Source organism: Lissotriton vulgaris, chromosome 2_1, assembly GCF_964263255.1.
Source record: "Lissotriton vulgaris chromosome 2_1, aLisVul1.2, whole genome shotgun sequence".
Lineage (NCBI taxonomy): Eukaryota > Metazoa > Chordata > Amphibia > Caudata > Salamandridae > Lissotriton > Lissotriton vulgaris.
Genome location: NC_141687.1, coordinates 390,680,104 through 390,699,685, shown reverse-complemented (window position 1 = coordinate 390,699,685; position 19,582 = coordinate 390,680,104). Strand labels below are relative to the sequence as shown.

The 19,582-nt window shown below is 43.3% G+C and overlaps 1 protein-coding gene across 2 annotated transcripts in view; it reads left to right on the top strand.

The window, feature by feature from the left end:
* Positions 1-1,939: 1,939 nt before the first annotated feature.
* The window catches only part of HYCC2 (hyccin PI4KA lipid kinase complex subunit 2), a 699,566-nt gene continuing 681,923 nt past the window's right edge, over positions 1,940-19,582 (top strand). Inside the window, exon 1 of one of the 2 annotated variants that reach the window (XM_086955234.1) lies at positions 1,940-2,218. The gene's annotated coding sequence lies outside the window, so the exon portion shown is untranslated. The remainder of the gene's footprint in view (positions 2,219-19,582) is intronic. The other variant, XM_086955235.1, reaches the window with a different exon arrangement.

Genomic DNA, 19,582 nt, shown 5'->3' with positions numbered 1-19,582 from the left:
AGCTAGTGGTGTGACGTCACCAGTACAGCTCACTTTAAACAGCTGAGCAGCATGTCAGAAGCATGCTGGTAGAAACATTGCATTTCGAACAAGAAGGGTAAGTAGAAAATCATATGTGGGCAAAGCAAAAAAATGTCATGTACATTAAGGTGCTTACATATATTGCTGCTGGCAGTTCCGATCATGCTCTCTATAGTGCTTCTACATATTCATACATATAAAAGGGCAGGGAGGCCCCTTTGCAGAAAAAAACGTGTCTCCGAGTTGGGCGGTTTACCATGTTCCAAAAAGGTTTCTGAAGTAGACATAATAGAAGGATGCCCTTTTGGCAAGATCACAGGGCCAGCCATGGTGTGACATCACCAGCGCAGCTCACTTGAAACATTTATGTTGTTTGTCAGAAACGTTGCATTTTCAAAAAGAAGGGTAACTAGGAAAACATATGTGGACAAAGCAAAAAATGATCTTGTGCTCATTAAGATGCTTACAAACATTGCTTTGAAGAAATAATGAACTGCAGTAATTTTGACTATTTTCAGAAGTGGGGAAAAACAATAATTGCCATTCATGTATCTAATAACCTCCTTCTACTTTGTAAGAGTATCTTGTCAATCGATGTTGCTTAACATTTATCATTCTAAAATGGCCACTAACACCCAGTTTTCTGAGGCAGCCCTTCTCCAGGTTAGTCCTTCTATTGTTTGCTTGCTTCAAATGCCTACACACAGTGACAGGCTAATTAATAGAAGTGTTGCAACTTCCAACAAGCATTTGCAATGCAATAGGTCTCGCATTTGCGACAGTTTAAGCTATTGCCATTGTAAATTACAATGCCTTTCAATTATGTTTTAAAAACCAACACGTAAATAAAAGGCATGTGCCATTTACAATGCCAATAGCTCAACTCTCACAACTGCGAGACCTATTACATTCCAAATGCTTGTTTGGGTGTGTTAGAGACCCCTTTCCCACTGACCTTAGGAGGCAAATCCATGTTGGATTGCTCTCCCGTTTTACACGCTGTATTTTGCTGAGCTAAACTTTACTGAGATCCTTGACTGATTCTGTAGCTTAACTGAGCCTTGCACTCTGAAACTTTGATTCACTGATTGTTGACTATATTAGCCGATTACTGGATGATTTATAAGCGGAAAAAACCGCTATGGTTTAAACCTTCTAGGTCTGTCCTTTTTGTAGTATCACATTTGTTCATAACGTCCAAATTGAAATCCTCGTTCAGAATGTTTTATAGAGAAACGGTTCCAACAGGAGCACCAAAATCTGCTAAACGGTTAACACCGCTCTCTGTATTTCAGTCGCTCAAGAGAGTAAGCTGGAGCACCGTGTCAAATGCTGTATTTCTGAGCTTCTTCTCGAAACCTAATTACCAATTTACCAACAACCATGGAACACCAGGATAACTTGCAATTACATCTCTGCTCCTAATATGTAAGGAAAGCGCATTATCCTGTATTCAAAATATACTGTACCCCAATAGTCCATGACTTGAGTCAGATTAGTAGATTATCCCGTTTTTCAACGCTTTCGGTTATTTGGCGACACAAAAATCTAACTTTTATTAAGCTTAACTGTTTTGTACACCTCCGTTCGCTTACTTAAAGCAGGAAAGAGATATTCTGAGCCCTCGATTTACGGCACATGCTATATGTCTATTCCTCCCTCATATCTTTTTTGGAAAGCATCGAAATATGTATTATCCAAAAATGCGAAATGCAGTAGTATTTCAATGCCTCGTCTTCCGCGGGGTATCGAAATACAGACGAAAACATGACGAGGTGGCATGATATGGTGGTCACGTGATACAGCGTGGTTGCTACGGACGCCCAACGTGGCCGTTCTTCTTGTAATAGGGACGATACGCGATCATCGAACGGAGCCGCCAGAATCGATATACCGATGACACTGATCTAGGCCAAGCAGCTGTCCTAGGCGGGGTCCTACTCACGGGAACATCCGCGGTGCGCGAGAAGGAGCTCAGAAGGAAGACACGGGAAGCGACGTGTCAGTGACGTAGGTACAGGCCGGGAGGCTATTGTCGACGGAAGTCTACTCACCAAAGCCACCGTGTACTGGAAGGGGGTAGAAGTCTACTCACCAAAAATCCCCCTTGGTATGGCTGGGTGACAGGGGTCCTTCAGCGACCCAAGGCTTCTGGACGCTGCTGAGGGGAGCAGAGAGAAGGAGGGACGCGCAGCAGGTACATTTTGCCATTCGGTGCCAGCGGTGCCTCTGTATTGAAGAGTAATTGCATTTATTCATCGTTTCATGCACCTGACAGGGCGCCGAAGCTTCAGCTAGCAGAAACCCGGCGTCCTGCACACACTACGGGAAGCCGCAGCCTCCCTCTCCCACCCACACTGCGGCAGGCAGGCCTGCTCCGGGCAGCTGCTGCAGTGATGTGCAGGAGTCCTCTGCCCGCCCCCACCTGCTCCGGGCAGAGCATTGATGTCAATGTCAAGCCGGGCACACACAACGAGGCCGCCGCAGGCACCCCAGTCTTGAAGCTATGTAAGATAGCATGACAAACATTTGTCTTACGGGCTTCCTCGACAAAGCGCATTATCTTTAGCATGTTCCGTGTAAAGGGGATTCAGAGTCGTGACTTCCGTCTCCATCTCTGCCAGCTTGCACCAACCCTCATGTACTGTATTGCAATCAAACAGTGGGGCTGAGTTTTTTTGTGTGTAATGCTGATTTAGGGTGACAGCTGACTCTTCCAGCTGTTTGCGTTGAGACTCAAAGTCTGTCAGTGTTCACCTGGGATCTCTTAGTTTTGACCCTGCAATGCCGGTTGATGGCATAACTGACAACTTCCCTAAAAACGGCAGACAGGGCTCACAACAATGATACCGCACGAAATATTAGATGGGTTTCATTCTCTATAAGTTAAACGTATTTCTTTGGTCTGTGAATCGTCTTCTGATGCTTCTGGGCCAGGCAAACCACTTTCCCATGGCAGACAGCTTCAGAGACATGGTCGCTAAAGGAATGTTATTTGTTGCCTGCCTCTCTCCTGCACTGTACGCGTGTAAGAGACGAAAGCAATACAGCGTGCAGACTGGGTGATGGACTTGAACGTGGTTGAGGCTTGCTGCATTTTGTGTCACAGACGGGCCAAAAACTTCCACCTGTAATCCGTGATCGTTGGGAAACCCCTGACGTTTTTTGATAGTATAGTATGACTGTTAGCGGATGGCATTCTGTCAGTTTTGGGTTGGCGACAGGCATTTTTTTCGTAATTTCAGAGATAGGCTTTTTTTTAAAAATTATTATTTTTATGTCAGATGGTGTTATTTCTGATTTTTTTTTTTAGTGATACCCCGAAGAATCAAAAAAGTTACCCTACAACTCTAGACTGGTCAACATCCAAGTCCATGTAATGGTTCCCAGAGGCAACGGCGGCAAAAAAAATACACGCCTATAAGATATACATTAGGATGTTATTTCCCCTAATTTCCCTGTCCATCTCATTCGGTTTTTCAAAATCAGTCGTTTAAACATTTGAAAGAGAACCAAAGTGCTGGGAGACGACCTGGTATTGATTGTGGACAGTATGGAGGACAACCGAAAATCGACCCCTTCGTATTCCACTCTGTCCTCGGAGAAGTAGGCGCTGTGTTTGGAGTTCACCTTTTTACACATCGTGCACTGATCTCACTGTTACGGAGCAGGGAAGAATGTGGTATACAAGAGCGAACATCGTATGTCTGATTTATGTGCTGAGATAGATGATGGAATTTAGCGGGGCTGGTGTTTTCTTTTTGGGTGGCTAAGCAATTTCGCAACAAGTTAATATTTATTTTCTTCGGAACGCGCAAACATGCAAAGGGTTAGGTTTTCTAAGTGGCAGTCGAGTATGTGAACATAATGGGCGTTTCACGGTTGGAATGATGTTTTTTTGCCATTCAGTGAGGCTATATTTAGCAACTAAAAGCACGGGTTTCTGGTACAGTGTTTTTAACCATATAATATTTTACAGAATGTAACTTATTTCTTCTCATCATGCTAAATGTTTAAAGTGCAACAACGCAATCTCAAAGGGGGGTGTACCTACTTCTGTAAAGGAGATGGGAAACAGTATATACTCATCAGAAGCTCGTATATAGATTTGTTCAGCTTTCGTGCGTTATGTAGTTGTTGGTTCTTGTTTTGAAATCTCTAGCTTATAAACTCAGCTTGTTTGGAGAGACAGGACATATTACCACGGGAATCATCCCAGCGAATCGGACGAGAAGAGCAAAATAGTTCCTGCATTGTTACTTGTTTCTTGATTGAATGGATCACATATTAAGGCGCACACGTTTATAGAGGAATGCAAGCTGTTTCTTGTTCCCCACCAGTTGGCTCACACAGAATTGAGCATTTTTCCAGTACCAAGCTTTGTTGTGCATGCTTAGATACCCATGTACTTATTGAATATTTAGAAGTGCAGGGAAGGAAGAGGGAGTAGCCTCGTGATCAGAACTAGATAATGTAGGCACAGAGTCTGACTCCAATTAGCAGCGCGTCCACTAAAACGTATTCAGTTAATTGCTTATTGCAAGACAGAACAATCTCAAAGTAACCATACTTTATTTAGTGCATCTGAGTTTACACTGCCAGCCTGTGCCTATTATGCAGAAGTCTGGGACGTCCCCTTTTAATAACCTTCTGCTTTTCCATTAAAAAAACTTCTTTCTATATGCCGAGGCGTCAATGTAAATAGCCTGCAGGAGGAGATGTTGGGGAGAGACTCGTTAGACCTGAGTCACCTATGTGTTGTAGGCGTGTGCTTGCAGCCATGTGATATTTGAACGCATTAATGGCCCCAGGGGTTGGCTCCGTCAAAGGACACTGCCTGTGTCCCCTTTTGTTGAAAGACTGTAACTATGTCGTGACCTTTCTTTGACTGAATGCAGGTAATTCATACAATGGCACGATTCGCAGTGCTTCGTTGGAACATGAACACAATCAAATATTTGCCGGGATGCAAACCTCCAAATGTAAGATGGAAAATCTCAGAATCATTCTGAAAAATTCCCATTTTAAAATTCGCAAATAAAACGTCCATTGCAATTTCAGTGGTTGATGATTGTTTTGAATAAGCTGTTGTCCCCAGGCAGCCAGCAAGATGCAACACGTCAGCTTTAATATTGGGCAGGTAAAGCCCTCACAGATCAGGCTAAAGTAGCATGCCTAGTCACGTTTTAGCATTTAGCAAGCCTCTGCCTGCTTGTCTTCTGTTCCAGCAAAGGAGGTTCATGTAGGCTGTCTTTGTCTAAATGCTATTATAAATTACAAACTTAGCTACAAGTCAACAAAGCCCTTTGCATGAATCGATATTACAATACCTCTAGCTTAGGTCGTGCCACCTTAGAGACGGCTGGAGGATAGGGAGAGTGTGGTGAAGGTATGCCCGTTAGGGACAGAGGTAACTCGGGGCGTAGGCTGAGGGTAGCTTGAATGGGTGAAGAAAAGAGGGAAGAGCAGAAGAGGGCATCACAGAGAGTGGTTGTGAAGGGGTTAAGATGCAACACAGTGATGCTTGAATAGACGAGTCTTCAGTTCCTCCTGGGACAGGATAAGTGTTGTGACCTCCCTGATTTGAACTTGCATGATGTGCAGTCGTAAAAGTTTACATATTGGTTTTTCGTTCTTGTAATTACTCATTTCCATTCCAGAGGTGCCACTGCTGGTGTTGTCCTTGCTTAATCAGAGCTCCTCATGTTACTTGCAAGTTATGACAGGGTGTTATTGATAGCTTTGTAGATGATGTAGCCGATCTTTCATGGGAGGCGTTCAAGCAGTGGCAGTATTTCTAAATGTAAGGGTCATACAGGTGCAGTGGTCAACGTGTTTGTACTAACCTGGTAAATCTGACACCCTTTAGGATGAACACATTAATTCAATGGGCACCTGTTCAACTATGGAAAGTTGTAAGCAGTTTGTTTGAGCTCTTCTCTCTATACTAAAAAAATACCCTACCTCATCATTTTTTTCAAATATCTGTTTATTACGTTTTCCACACCAACATAATAGAGCAGTTCCAAAATAAAACCTCTTGTACCTATAATTGTCGCTTATGCTTTCTTACTGTATGTATTTGTTTTGTTTTGGAAACTACCAATAAGAAAAATTGTGAAATAAAACCAATGACTGAAATCATAAAAAAAGCATTTGCAATGCAATCGGTCTCGCATTAGGAAAGTTTGAGCTATTGATCTTGTAAATAACACATTTTTTATTTATGTGTTGGTTTTGAAAATAGCGAAATTAATAGCTTTGTCATTTACAATGCCAATACTTTTAACTTTTGCAAATGTGACACCTATAGCATTTGTAATGCAACATGTTTTGTATTTAAGTGACTTAGATGTATTGATATTACAAATAACAATGGCTTTTAATTTTTTTGAATAATTAATACTTAAATAACAGTTATTGTAATTTATAATGGCAATAGCTTAAACTTTTGTAAATAACATGCCTTGGGAGGAATGCAACAAATGAGCTGCAGCAATGCAAGTACCATCCTATGGTTGTGCATGGCTGCAGTGGCAGCCTCTATTGCTGTCTCTCTTCTGCTGGTTGGGTTTTGAACTGCGGTCTCTTTTCTTCTTCTCTGAGGACTATCAGCACAATTGTCAAGGGTACCTTGGAGGTTTTTATAGGGTAAAGCTAGATGAAACATTACATTACTGAAATAATTGTAAAATTATAGCAAGCTGAATCCACGTCAGACGCCTTTTAATTGCTCCTATCAGGGACAATTCTAAAGAAACACATTTTATGTATGTATGTATTGGTGCTTTTATATAGCGCAATGACTGTCACCCTTCGGGTATCCTGGCGCTTAGACTTAGATGATACATACACAGTGTTTAGACAGTTGCATGGCTTGCAGAGAGGGGCTTTAACAGGTTTTGGGAAACAGGTACGTTTTCAAAGCCTTCTTAAGCCGCTTTATATTCTGCTGTACCTACACATTTTAGATTGCCCTCTGTGGCTTGCGGGGGAGGACCTTCGTCTTTTCCAAAATAAAGCACATTTGGTAACTAACCAACGAAAAACCGCTTTGAGCTTAAAAGCAGAAGAAATGATTTTTTTCACACTTGTGGATGTTTTAAATTACCTGCCAATAGCCAGTTCCATTTTTTTACTCCAGTGTTAAATTAGTGTGATGTGTTATTGAAGACATTTCATGTTCCCTGAAAAAGTCCTTCTCGGTTCTTAAATCTCCCTGTATTTAGACACAGATTTAAGACGGTTCGACGTTGTTTGAGCAAAGAAGGAAGTAGGCTGTACATTGTTCATTGATTGACAGACACCACCTTTAAATGCGTTAATAAGCGTGAAGTCTGCACTTCAAAGCCTGCTGTCATTCCTATACATATCACCCAGACATTTCTACACATTTGTAAACTCAGTCTTTTTGCTTATCTTAAGAGCCCTTTAGGCAACATTTTGTTAAAGCGAGAGGCTTCGAATATTTTAATTTCCGAGCCTAATTATTTAAAAGCGTCAGAGACAGTTACCCTAAACAAAGAATTCCACTTGTGCCTTCTTAGTATAGTACATATAGTTGTGACGAAAAGAAAGACATCTGGCTTTTAAAAGAACTTTCTAGTGGGTTGAAAGGACTCTTCTGACATTCAAAGCCCGGTCATGCACAGGTAAGTATTAAAATTCCGGATCCGTCATTAGATCCAGTTAGTTTTTTTAACCAAATATTCTTGTGGTTTAAATTTGAATTCTGATCTGTGTTTACTAGCTTTTCAGTAAACACATTTTGTCTGTGATTCCAACCGCTGCCCTGAACTATCTCCTGATCTCATCTGGAAAGCCGCGTAATTGTTTTAAACAGACTGTAAGCTGTAGTGATCAATTTTTAAGGTTATTAACTTTGCTTTGTTACTGCTTGGATTTTATGATCGATACCCGGTGTCAAACATTTAACAGTACATCCATAATTCTTTTCGAAAGGCCCCAAAGTGGGGGGAGGAGAGGGGAAAAAAGTGAAGGAGGGGGTGTGCTCAGGGCAGTGTAAAGTTAAAGAGGAATAAACATAATCATAGTGAAAACAATCGTAAGAAATAACATATGAATCCAAGCAAATTTAATACAACAGCCTGAATACTTAGGGCATTCAATGTAGAATTATTACACAGAAGACCTTCAACGGTCACACATGAACCATTAGGGGTAATTAAAGGACAAGTGCCGGAGGTCCGCGTCAGTGAAAGCGAGCCGTCGACGTTTCGACCCCTGGCCGTAGGCTAAGTTAGGTCCTTTAACGGGGTCTTCATCAGGACAGAAAGGGCAAGGTAGGAAGGGGCGATGATATCTGTGGAATTAAAACAATTGATCAGATCACTATTTTTAAACCGTCAATCAATTAGACAAAGTTTAACTGCACTAAATAACAGCAATTTACCATGGGCTTAGGGCCAACTAGGCCTCCAAGTGTAGGGGATATTAGAGTGAGACCAACCAAAAGTCTTGTTCAAACTCAAGTGATATAAATTCACTGATACACAGAGGGGAAGGCTAACAGATTGTCACATCCGAGTGAGACCTCAAGGAATTGAAATTGTTAAAAAACAAGATACCACTCACATAGATTATCTACCAATCAGTCGATTGGTGAAGTTCCCTGTTGTCAACCCACACAGGGGAATGGGATACCATGCGGTTTCCACGAACTGCAAATGGAATGATGAAATTAATTCAAGGGTTTTTATGTAAAATTGACCTAGGTTAGTGCTCATAAGGCCATGCGATTACTTACTTAAAAGGGGCAACCTTAGACGTCACTGTAGATCTATTCACTTGAAAACTTGCTTCTTCATCAAGCTTTTTAAGGGGGAATCGTTGCTAAGGATGAAAGAATGAAAAAATGGATGCAAATTGCAAAGAGCTGCATCACTATAATAGTGTGGATGCACATTTGCGGGCATTCGTAACCACGTACGTACCACTAGTGATGGTCTGTCTGTGAGTCACATCAAAGTGGCATCAAGGGTCGGGATTACTCAACCAATTACTCAGTTTCTGAAACGTAGCCACCTTTACAGAAAAATTTAAAAGACGAGGGATCAGCATTCAATTACCAAACTGGTTTCTTCCTACACGCATTCGAGAGGTTACGTTCAAAACAAAACTTACACAATGTTGTGAAGTCACATCTAAATGGCATCAAGAGTCGGAATTACTCAACCGTATAATCAGTTTCAGCAATGTAGCCGCCTATACGGAGAAATTCGAGGGTCACCATTTAAATAACAAACTGTTTTTTTTTTTACACGCATTAAGAAAGGTGAATTCAGAGCCAAACTTACACAATGTTGTAACGGGCGATTAACATCCGTAAAGCATCAACACCAAACTCGCTTGATAGTTTGGCGGAGTTGAGGCCGGAGCCGTGATTGTTACATTTCGCGGGAAACCAATCCTACGGGAATCAAAGAATCGGGTTTCAGGATCGAAAGTAATCATGCCATAATATTACTTGGTTTGTTTAAGAAAACCGCTTGTTAGGGGAAGACGTTTAATACCTGCAAGTGCTAGAAATTGCCGCAGCAGTCTGTGCTCGTCCAGGGTAAATCCGCAAGTCAGCTATGCGGAGTTGGGGGCGGAGTCTACTAGTCACTGACTCATAGAAAATAGAAGAGTTACTCAAAAAACCGCACAATCGGGAGGATGCAGTTTGCAAAGGGACTCAAGGATGAAACAATCTTGCTTGGCGTACGATTACTATGTACACATTGTGGTATTTACAAACACTCGCGCACCTCTCCAACATGAGGGTGTAGGCGAGCGGAATCGGACTTGATATTATCAAAACATTGTGATACTATCTCAGACACCTCTCTAACAAGAGGGTGTGGACAGGTTATTTCGCACATATTCAAACGTTGTAGCTACATCATTCAGAAGGTAAGTTAGTGCAAAAATACATAAATTGTGATGTGGCAAAAGCATTATAAGAATAACTCATGCACTTCTCAACCATGAGAGTGTAGATGAGTTTGTTTCTACATATTTGGATGTTAAACCTTCATCATTCGATAGTTGAACCCAGCTACATCAAACAGTATATTGCAATAAAATTATGAGACTCACTACAACACTTATCAGCCATGAGAGTGTACATCCATCAATGGTTTAACCAAGTGCTGCCAACTGTGCAAAACTACTATCCTGTTCATTCAGACCATTTTTTATGGAACCCAAAAGGGACATCCATTTGGATTCTCGTGTGTTGAGAGCTACCTGTAGGTTACCTCCTCTGGTGCCTAGAGATACTTTTTCAACCACCCACCATCTTAGGTCAGGCACCATATGACCTGCCTTCTGCCAATGATCTACTAAGGGGGCACCTAATACCTTACAACGGAGCCTACTACTGTGGGAAGAGATACGGGCTTTTACCTTTCTCATTAGTTTTGATTATTGTCTACAGAGTTGAGAAAGTAAAAATAAGTTCTGTTTTTCGTGTATGGTGCACATAACACGTTTCCCTTGCGGGGACCCCCCTTCTCTACACATACCATATAGCGCCCAGGTCCCCGCGACTGCATGGGTTCAACCCCCCTTTGTGTAACGTGGATTTTATGATCAGCGTTTGAATATTAGTTCCATTGCTAGCATCATTAAAGGCCTGCCATCCGCAATGAGTTTAATTTGTAATGGCGTGGGCCTCGCTTTTAATTCATGGAGCAGCAGTCCTAAAAAACAGATATTCAAGTGCTGCGAAGGGGTAGAGCTGCCGAACAGCAACCACGCCACGGGGGTTATGACCTTACACTGTATCTGACTCAGTTCCGCCTATCAGTCAGCAGAATGTGGCCCACTCGTCTATGCCGCTCCACACGGGGCTGAGCCTGGTAAATTTAGAGCAAAGCCTGCCCACACTTAAAATACTTACTGTGCGTCATAAAGTCTGTTTCTTACCCCCGTCCAAATAAAAACGGTGGATTGGGAGTAAAGGAGTGGGCGGCTGGAAAACAAAAGGATCGAGTGATCCCTTGAGGTTCATTGGAAAAGAAGTATAAAACCTTTTTCACAGTGAGTCGAGATTTAGTTGATGCTAGGAGAAATATCCTCCCTGACCCCCGTCTCCCTCTGCCTAAGATCAAATGTGTGTTTATGTTCAGGAATCGAACGAGCGACTCGCCTATTTGAACAGCTCAGCATATTGATTTTGCAGCACAAACCTCATGAATTCTGGGCGTGCGTGTACACCAATGTACAGCCTTTTTATGTGGCAGAGAGCGAGCGGGCGCCGTGGGGGATACCATTCTGTATGATTTGTTAGGTATTTGATTTTGTAGTTTCTGCGTGTCCTGGAGAAATGTTCGCATCTTTTCCCTCTCTCTGCATGTTCAGAAAGATGCGGTATGGCCGCTTCTGTGTTTCTGTAAGCACTGCACTGGGCAAACTACTGTATTCGGTTTCTGTGCACCGTGTCTATCAAGTGCACTGCCTTGCATGCCATTTTAAAGTTGTTTCTTACACTGCGGGTAAAGTTGCGGTCACTACTGAAAAACAAGTTGTTTCGCCGTGAAATGGATCCAAAAAATACAAGCAGCTGGCCCCGAAACCGCGGTGAGAGCGCACGAGACGCCGTCGCAGTGCGCTTGCACATTGGCTGTCCTGGCGCAAGCTGTGGATCACGGAGAAGACACGCCGAGCTCCGACTTTGAATTGGAGCCTGCTGCCGCCGAGAGTGACCTACTGCGGAGGGAGAGGGACATGCGAGAAGAACTCAGTGAGTGAGGGGGGAGGGAGAGGGGATGTGTGTGTGTGTGCGTGCGTGCGCGTGGTGGCGGAGGGGGGATTTCTCTATATATGTGTATGTGCGTGCGCGTGTGTGTGCGCGGGCGGCGGCGGGGAGGGGGTTGTGTGCGTGCTTGCGTGTGTGTCTGCTTACAAGGAGCCATGGGAGACAGGAGATAGTGAACGCGCGCGCGACCTGATCCGTTTACGCGCGTGCATCTCTTATCTCTTGTCTCCTGTCTCCCTTGGCTCCTTGTAAGCAGAACTGATTGCAATAGTCTTGCAGCGACGATTGCTTCGTGATCCGTTCGCAGGTGCGATACCTAAAGAGAACCATAGTCTTCTAGCAATTCCACAATTAGTGAACAACTACTTCATGTCATTAGTACACATCATAATGTTCGGGCTAGAAGGTACTTTCATGTTTATTTCGCTGCGACAATTGTGAGGATTATGTGTATACTTATACTGTAGTCCAACAGTAAACTCAGCCAAAGTTCCATGTATAACATCCACAACTCAGTGGACCTCAACATAATGATCAAGCAGTTAGTTTGGCCACTCCCCCTCACGTGTACTTAGGTGTAACACACAGTGGCGCTATTGGATCATTGATGTGTTCCTCGGTCTACTGATACACCAGTTGCGGAATCAGCACGTAGAAGGTATTCCCCAAACTGCCTCATATGTCTTTCACTATGTTTGTTATGGGTTGTAGTGTGACAGATAGGTTGCTACATAAGGCATTATTCTTAAGCTAGTATTTTATTTTAGACGGGGGGGCCTCTAGTAAACTCCTTTGTTGTCTTGCTGTTTAGCCAAGACCAATCACAGAGTGGTCACCCTTCTGACAAAGCACGCAACATATTCCATTACCATAGTCAATAGCATACAGCCTAATGATAAGAATCTAATGTCCCCAAGAGTTTGTGCCACGACTGCACAGGAACTGTAGACTAGAGGGCATAGATGGGCTCCTCCAACTCATTAAAATTGACATTTAAGGCTTATTAAGTTCCTTCTGACACAAAACCAAATCAGATTCTGGTCTGCGGTGGAAATGTTTGGAGTGCCAGTCTCTAGACTACCAAAAGGCTCTGGAATGCCATACTAAAGTCAATTGCATGTTTTATATGTGCTAAATAATAATGACAACCATGGGGATTGGAAAGTCATGTTGTGTAATTTCCTTGTAGAGCACTTTTTGCGACACTTAGACACCGCAGAGTATTGAAGGCAACAGGAAAGTGGGTGTTGAAAGTAGATTAGTATGTTTTGGGGACTTATGTAGGTTACTTGCAAAGGTCTTAACACCAGACATTAGCCATTCCATTTGTGAGAAGTCTGTAGAACCTGTTTATGTAAAATTGACTTTTGGTGCTGCCGAAACCAATTACAGCTTTGCAGTGGGTAATTCTCAACCAACTGTTTCTCCTAGTCTGTGCTCAGGCTTGTTTGTTTTAACATATGTGTAGTGAATTATTGTTTGGTTTGGTCCGAAAGGACACTATGCCTCATTGTTTCGATAGTCGCAAGAGTATCCATAACATTGCATATTACCTACATTAGGTTGTATCATTTGTAAACAATGTTTAATATTGTTTTATTTGACATCCTTGTTTTTGAGTTTCTTCTAACTGGTTTATATTATTTAAAGTCTTAACCTTATAATATGTCTGAATGTATTTCTGCTGTTTCTGAAAGTAAAGGAGTGACCTTCATTCTTTCTGTAGATGGAATTGGTTTCAACTTATTGTCCTTCTGGGAGAAAATGCCAACATACCTCAAATTCAATCTTTGTTTTCTTGAAGATAGAGATCGTTCACTGCAGCAGTTAGAAAATAATAACGTGTAGTAACTTGGTGGTAGTAAGATGACAGAAACAGGAAGAGTAATGCACATTATAAATCCTCCTGGATCTAATTTTAAATGAGCATTTCTCTTGGCTTTGATCTCCATACTTTTGACATTTGCACTCTAAATCTGCAGTACTTTCTAAGTATGGACTGGGGGAATAGGTATTGTAAAGAGGACGATGTGATGAGATCCAGGTGGTGATGCTGTTGTTAACTCACTCAACTCAAAATACACTCACACACTCCACATGGAGAACAAAGTTGATATATGTCTACTTGCAGGAGGACATTATGGTTTAAATTGTCTCAAACTATCACATAATACCATGCAGTGATCAACCAGCCCAGCCAGTGGTCCGTACAGTCATGGTGCAGGAATGACAAATGGAGAGGAATTACTTGTATCAAGTGTTGTATTCTAGCAACATAGCTAAGTCTTAATGGCTCTGTTGCAAACGAGTGATGGAAATGATGGTGGAGCACCGGTTCAGTATCTTGATATATTTTTTTACTGTGAAGAAAACGTCTATAGTGGCTTTCAGTCTGGTCTGTTTGAGCTCTGTCATAACAGACTATTGTAATTCTGGTGCTGTCTCGTTCTCAGGGTTGACGTCTGCAAGTTGGCAGGGTATGCCCAGACGTGGGTCCCTTGCTCACTTTGCTACTGGATTCATGCTAGTATGACTGATGAGGGGTGTAACCTCAAAACTGGTCCCAGGATGTTTGTTTCCGGTCCAGGAAAGACCGGGCTTGGCAGTTTGGGCTGGACTGTTCCCATGAGGCACAGGGTCAAGACTGATTTGCATATAGCTGGGTCTGAATTGGGAAGGTAAATTGAGCTAACGGACGATGATTGATTCAGTCCACAACTGTGACTTGGGGTGATTGTCTGAAAAGTTTCAATGCTCCGTCCATCATCTCCTTGGGTTTGTTTTGTTCACCCTAAGTTGGCAGGGTATGCACAGACATGAGTCCCTTGCTCACTTTGCCCCTGGATTCAAGATTGCCTGGCTGATGAAGGGTGTTACCCCGAAACCGGTCCCAGGATGCTTTTTTCCGGCCCAGGGAAGACCTGGCTTGGCAGTAAGGCTGAACTGTTCCCATGAGGCACAGGGTCGAGAATTATTTGCATATAGCTGGGGTGGCAAAGTGAGCTAAAGAACGATGATGGATTCAACCCAGATCTGTGACTGGGGTGAGTGTCTGAAAAGGTTCAACGCTCCACCCATCATCTCCTTGTGTTTGACGTCTGCAAGTAGAATGGTAATAGAAGTCAGATGGATGTATCTGAACATCATGTCCCTATCACTCCACATCAAGCGAAAGATTCCAATGTCTTAGATGTAGTTATATGTTTTTTTTACACTACCCCTTCATCTTAAAACATTCTCTCCACTAGTTTCCTGGCAGGACCACCTCTCTTAATTCATGAGTCCTTCCTCTGTTTAACAGCACGTATTGATTTCCGGTGAGTGAGGTATGGTTTTTACATTTACCTGCTACAGCTCTCTTCCTCCTCTTGGAGCAGTATCCTGTCTGAGTTCCTCTTCTGCAAATGGTGGGAGGATGTCAGGAACCAAGGAATTGTATTGCCAATTAGGCAAGTCCATGGAATGTGGGAGTTCCTAGAGCATATGCCAGTCAAACAGGGTTTTTCTTGTGGCAGCATGGACTCTTGAACAGATTCGTGAGATGATGATTAGCCACCAACCATATTTTTGAGAAGCTGGAGAATAGAAAGCATCACCTGTGAAGTTGGTACCAGTGAAATTCCGTGAGTTGGGGGTGGGGGCATTTTCAAACGCATGGGAACCTCCAAGAAGTCCTTGAACATTGAGGACCACCAGGCATGCAGAGCCCAATCCCCGGCTGCTCTGCTTTTTAAACCAAGGTGGAAAATCCTTGTAAGATGGACACAGGAAAACACTGCATAGGGCTCTTGCACTAGCATGAAGGACTGAAGCTTGACCCTGGCACCACCAGAGTTAGTAGGGAAAATAATTTCCAGGGAAGGAGTCCCAATGATGCCTGCCCGAAAAGAACTGGCTCACTCTTTTGTGTACAGCCTATACGACTGGTTTTACAGTCTCTGCTTGTTGGATTGAATCCAAAGCAAGTTTTGTTTACCTACATACCTCAGACCTGTTGGTGCGTCGCAAGATAAGCCACTTGCAGGACCTCATATAAATAAGAAAGGCCAAGCCTTGTGGTTTAACACCAAACGGTATTGCCCCAGTAGAGGGCTGCTTAATGTAGGTTACTTTTCGATTGGTCGGTGGGTGCAAAGTCAGGCCAGAGGCCAGGCTCGTTGACCAACCCCTGCTGCGCACTGCCAAATGAAAAGGCCACAGGCCATACGCATCTAGGATTGGCTGGTTGAGGTGGATTGGGTGCATTGATTAATGATATACACATAGTCATGGATAAAATGCATAAATATGATGCATTATACAATTGCACATAAAACCTGCGTGATTTGCAGACCATAAGTTTGCTCAACAAAACTCAAAGTCCAGAGAGGGCACCAAATCAGGGTAGGAAAGTGGGATTTTGCAGAAGATCTGTAACTCCAAACAAGATGTAAGAAAAAAAATTCAATTGTAAAGAAAAAGGGACTGTAAGAAGTTCTTCTGTGTTTAAGACATGTTCTCTGTCAGTCACTCAACTTTACTCAGTACTTTTCAATATCCTAAAAGTGTAAAAAAGTTAAAAACTTAACTCTTCAAATAAACAATTTATTTCAAAGTAATCGGAAGAGTGACCGATTCATCCATACACGTAACTTCTGATGTGCGTTAATTATGGGAAGTCTACCTGCAGACTTTTCCTTATTTTCAGTACCTGCAAAAGGTAAGAAGACATAACGCAGCACACTTAAAGGATATGTAATTGTAGTAAAAATAATAGCGCTGGCCTACACTGCCTAAAATAAGTGTTTTAAGTGCAGGTAAAATATTTCTCTTCCTAGGGATTTCATTACATTTACAAAAGAATACTATGTGCAAGTTGGTTATGGGTTTCAGTTTCGCGCAGGCATAAGGCTAGCTCTCACAGGGAGTGACAGTTAATTGAGGACCCTAGCATCAGTCGGAGCATATTTGCCCTAAGTTGGGTCTGGATAAACCTTTGTTGGTCATTGTATACCACGGTCAAATATGTTTTCAGTCCCTCCTGTGGGGCTAGTCGGTTGTAAATGGCCACCGCAGACGATTTTACTCCCTCGCCCACCCTTCTCTTTCCCATGATATTATTCTGGGCACGTTGTTTCAACTGATCCCTTTCTGATAACTTACAGGTTTCAGGGTTCACAAAAAGTTTTGGTAGGCCGATCCTCTTGCATGTAGATTTGACATCTCAGCCTGGGGATTTCCAACCCGCCGTCTAACTTCATTACAACACTGAGAATTATTTTGTTCAGTCTCGTTTCTTCTCGTGACCAAATCATGTACCATAGTAATATAGGGCTCATCTTTAGTCTGTCAGAGATCTACAGGGTTCCTAGTTCAGCGTGAGCTGTGTTGTTCGAGCAACTATTGGGGAGGGAGAGGGTACATTTAAACAAGCATTTGTAATGCAATAGGTCTCGCATTTACTAAACTCTCAAAAATGTAAGACCTATTGTATTGCAAATGGTTGTTTGCAAAATCACCCTGTGCAGCGCTTTCATTTTAATGGCCACCATGCCCCTTTCCTTAGACACGACTCGTCTAAAGAAAGGGGCGTGGCCACCATTAATGTGAAAGCGCCACATGGGGCGCTTTTACAAACAAAAGTTGAAAAAATAGAAGAAAAAAATAGACCACGTTCGGCGCCACAAATAAAGCAAAGGCGCGGCTGCCACTGTGACATGCCGCGCTATGGAAAAAATAAATGAAGCTCAAAGAAAGGGCGTGTCCCACAAGCAGGCAAGGAAAAGCCTTCAACAAAATAGTTCTCAGAAGCTGTAGTTAAAGCCTTTAAGCAACAACACAGGTAACTGGGGTGTCACCATGTGAGGTTACAAAGGAAGACAAGAGGGTACTAAGGAGGGACTACCAATCCTATTAACGAATCAGAAGCCAGCATTTACGAAGGACGATGACACAAGCCAATGAAATATATGGGCGGAGAGTGGTCGGAGCTTCACCTCCATACTCCGAATACAGCATGCCTCGCAGAGCAGCGAATGCGCTGCCCAGGGTCAACCTAAAAAGGAGACGTTAACCCGTTGGATACTCTGTGTGTTAACCATTCTTCAGACCCATGTACCATATGAAGCCACCACCACTGTTTTGCTTGCATATATCGTAAGGAGTTCCCTTATTGCCTTAAAACCCATTTTGTTTGTGCATGATGATGCCCCATTGATGGATTTCTCCATTTGCATGCAACATGTTCTCTGATGACTTGGAGATAAAACAAAATATATTCCTGGACTTTGGTGGGAAGATATTATTGCCTTCTGCTGTAAAATGGACTCCATCTCATCAGAAAATTCTAGGTGTTTGAAAGTGAATATTATTACTTTTATCCCCCTAACAGGGTTCACCGTGCCATAAGGCACCAAGGGCGGGGTTGAAGAGAAGATGCCAACAATTGCTAGTTTGCTTCTCCCGACCAGTACTGGCCAAGACAACCTATTTTTAATATCCCCACATCAAAGAGGTACAGCAGCCTAGAAGGAGTAGATTGACTTGAGGACCAGGCCCGCAATATTAAAGCCCAACTACGACCCCCTCTAAAGACAATCCGGGCCAGGGCTATTGATACAGGACCCTGCACGCCGTGCGTGGAAGGTGAACCTTGTGGGAGCATGAGCGGCCCCCCAGGTTCCAAACACGACGGCTGTAACAAGGTGCTGACTGATAATCAAAAACCACCACTAACCATAGGGCCCGCTCTGAAGTAACTCACTGGACCAAGCCAGGCTCCAGCATGTACTCCTGCAGTGACTAATAAATCCAATTGCCCCATTTGCCTAAGGACCCGGGTCTTATCGTGGAACATATCGGGTCTGAATAGCAAGATAGATGACCCTAACTGGTGCCTTTTCATTGACCAACATGAGATCTGCATGTTTCAGGAGACATGGGCTAGAGGGGACGTATCTAAGAAGGGCTTTGCCACTTTTAACATCCGTGTTACATCAGGGGGAAAAGGGAGACCATCGGGAGGGCTTTGTACTTGAGTGGGAGTTCACCTAGGCTGTACAGCTAAGTTCAAGTATTTATATAGCGCGCTACTCACCCAGAGGGTCTCAAGGCGCTTGAGGGAGGGAGGTGAATTATTTATCGAAAAGCCAGGTTTTTAGTTGTTTTCTGAAGGAGAGATGCTTCTGTGTAAGGCGGAGGTGAGTGGGGAGAGAGTTCCAGGTCTTGGCCGCTAAGTAGGAGAAGGATCTTCCTCCCATGGTGGATTTGTGGATGTGCGGAATTGTGGCGAGTGCCTGATAGGATGATCGTAGTTGGCGGGTGGGTGTGTAGAAGGACAGTCTTGTGTTGAGGCATTCGGGTCCTAGGTCGTAGAGGGCCTTGTGTGCGTGGGTGAGGAGGCGGAACGTTATTCTCTTGTTGATGGGGAGCCAGTGAAGGTCTTTCAGGTGACCGGAAATGTGAGCTTGACGGGGATGTCTAATATGAGTCTGGCTAAGGCGTTTTGGATGCGTTGGAGTTTTTTCTGTAGTTTGGTAGTGGTTCCGGAGTAAAGGGTATTTCCGTAGTCCAGTCGGCTAGTGACCAGTGCGTGGGTGACTGTCTTTCTTGTTTCGGTGGGGATCCAACGGAAGATTTTTTTGAGCATGCGTAGGATGTTGAAGCATGAAGATGAGACGGCGTTGACTTGTCTGGCCATCGAGAGGGAGGAGTCCAGGATGAATCCCAGGTTACGTGCGTGATCTGTAGGTATGGGTGCTGTACCTAGGGCCGGTGGCCACCATGAGTCGTCCCAGGATGAGGGGGATGATCCTAGGA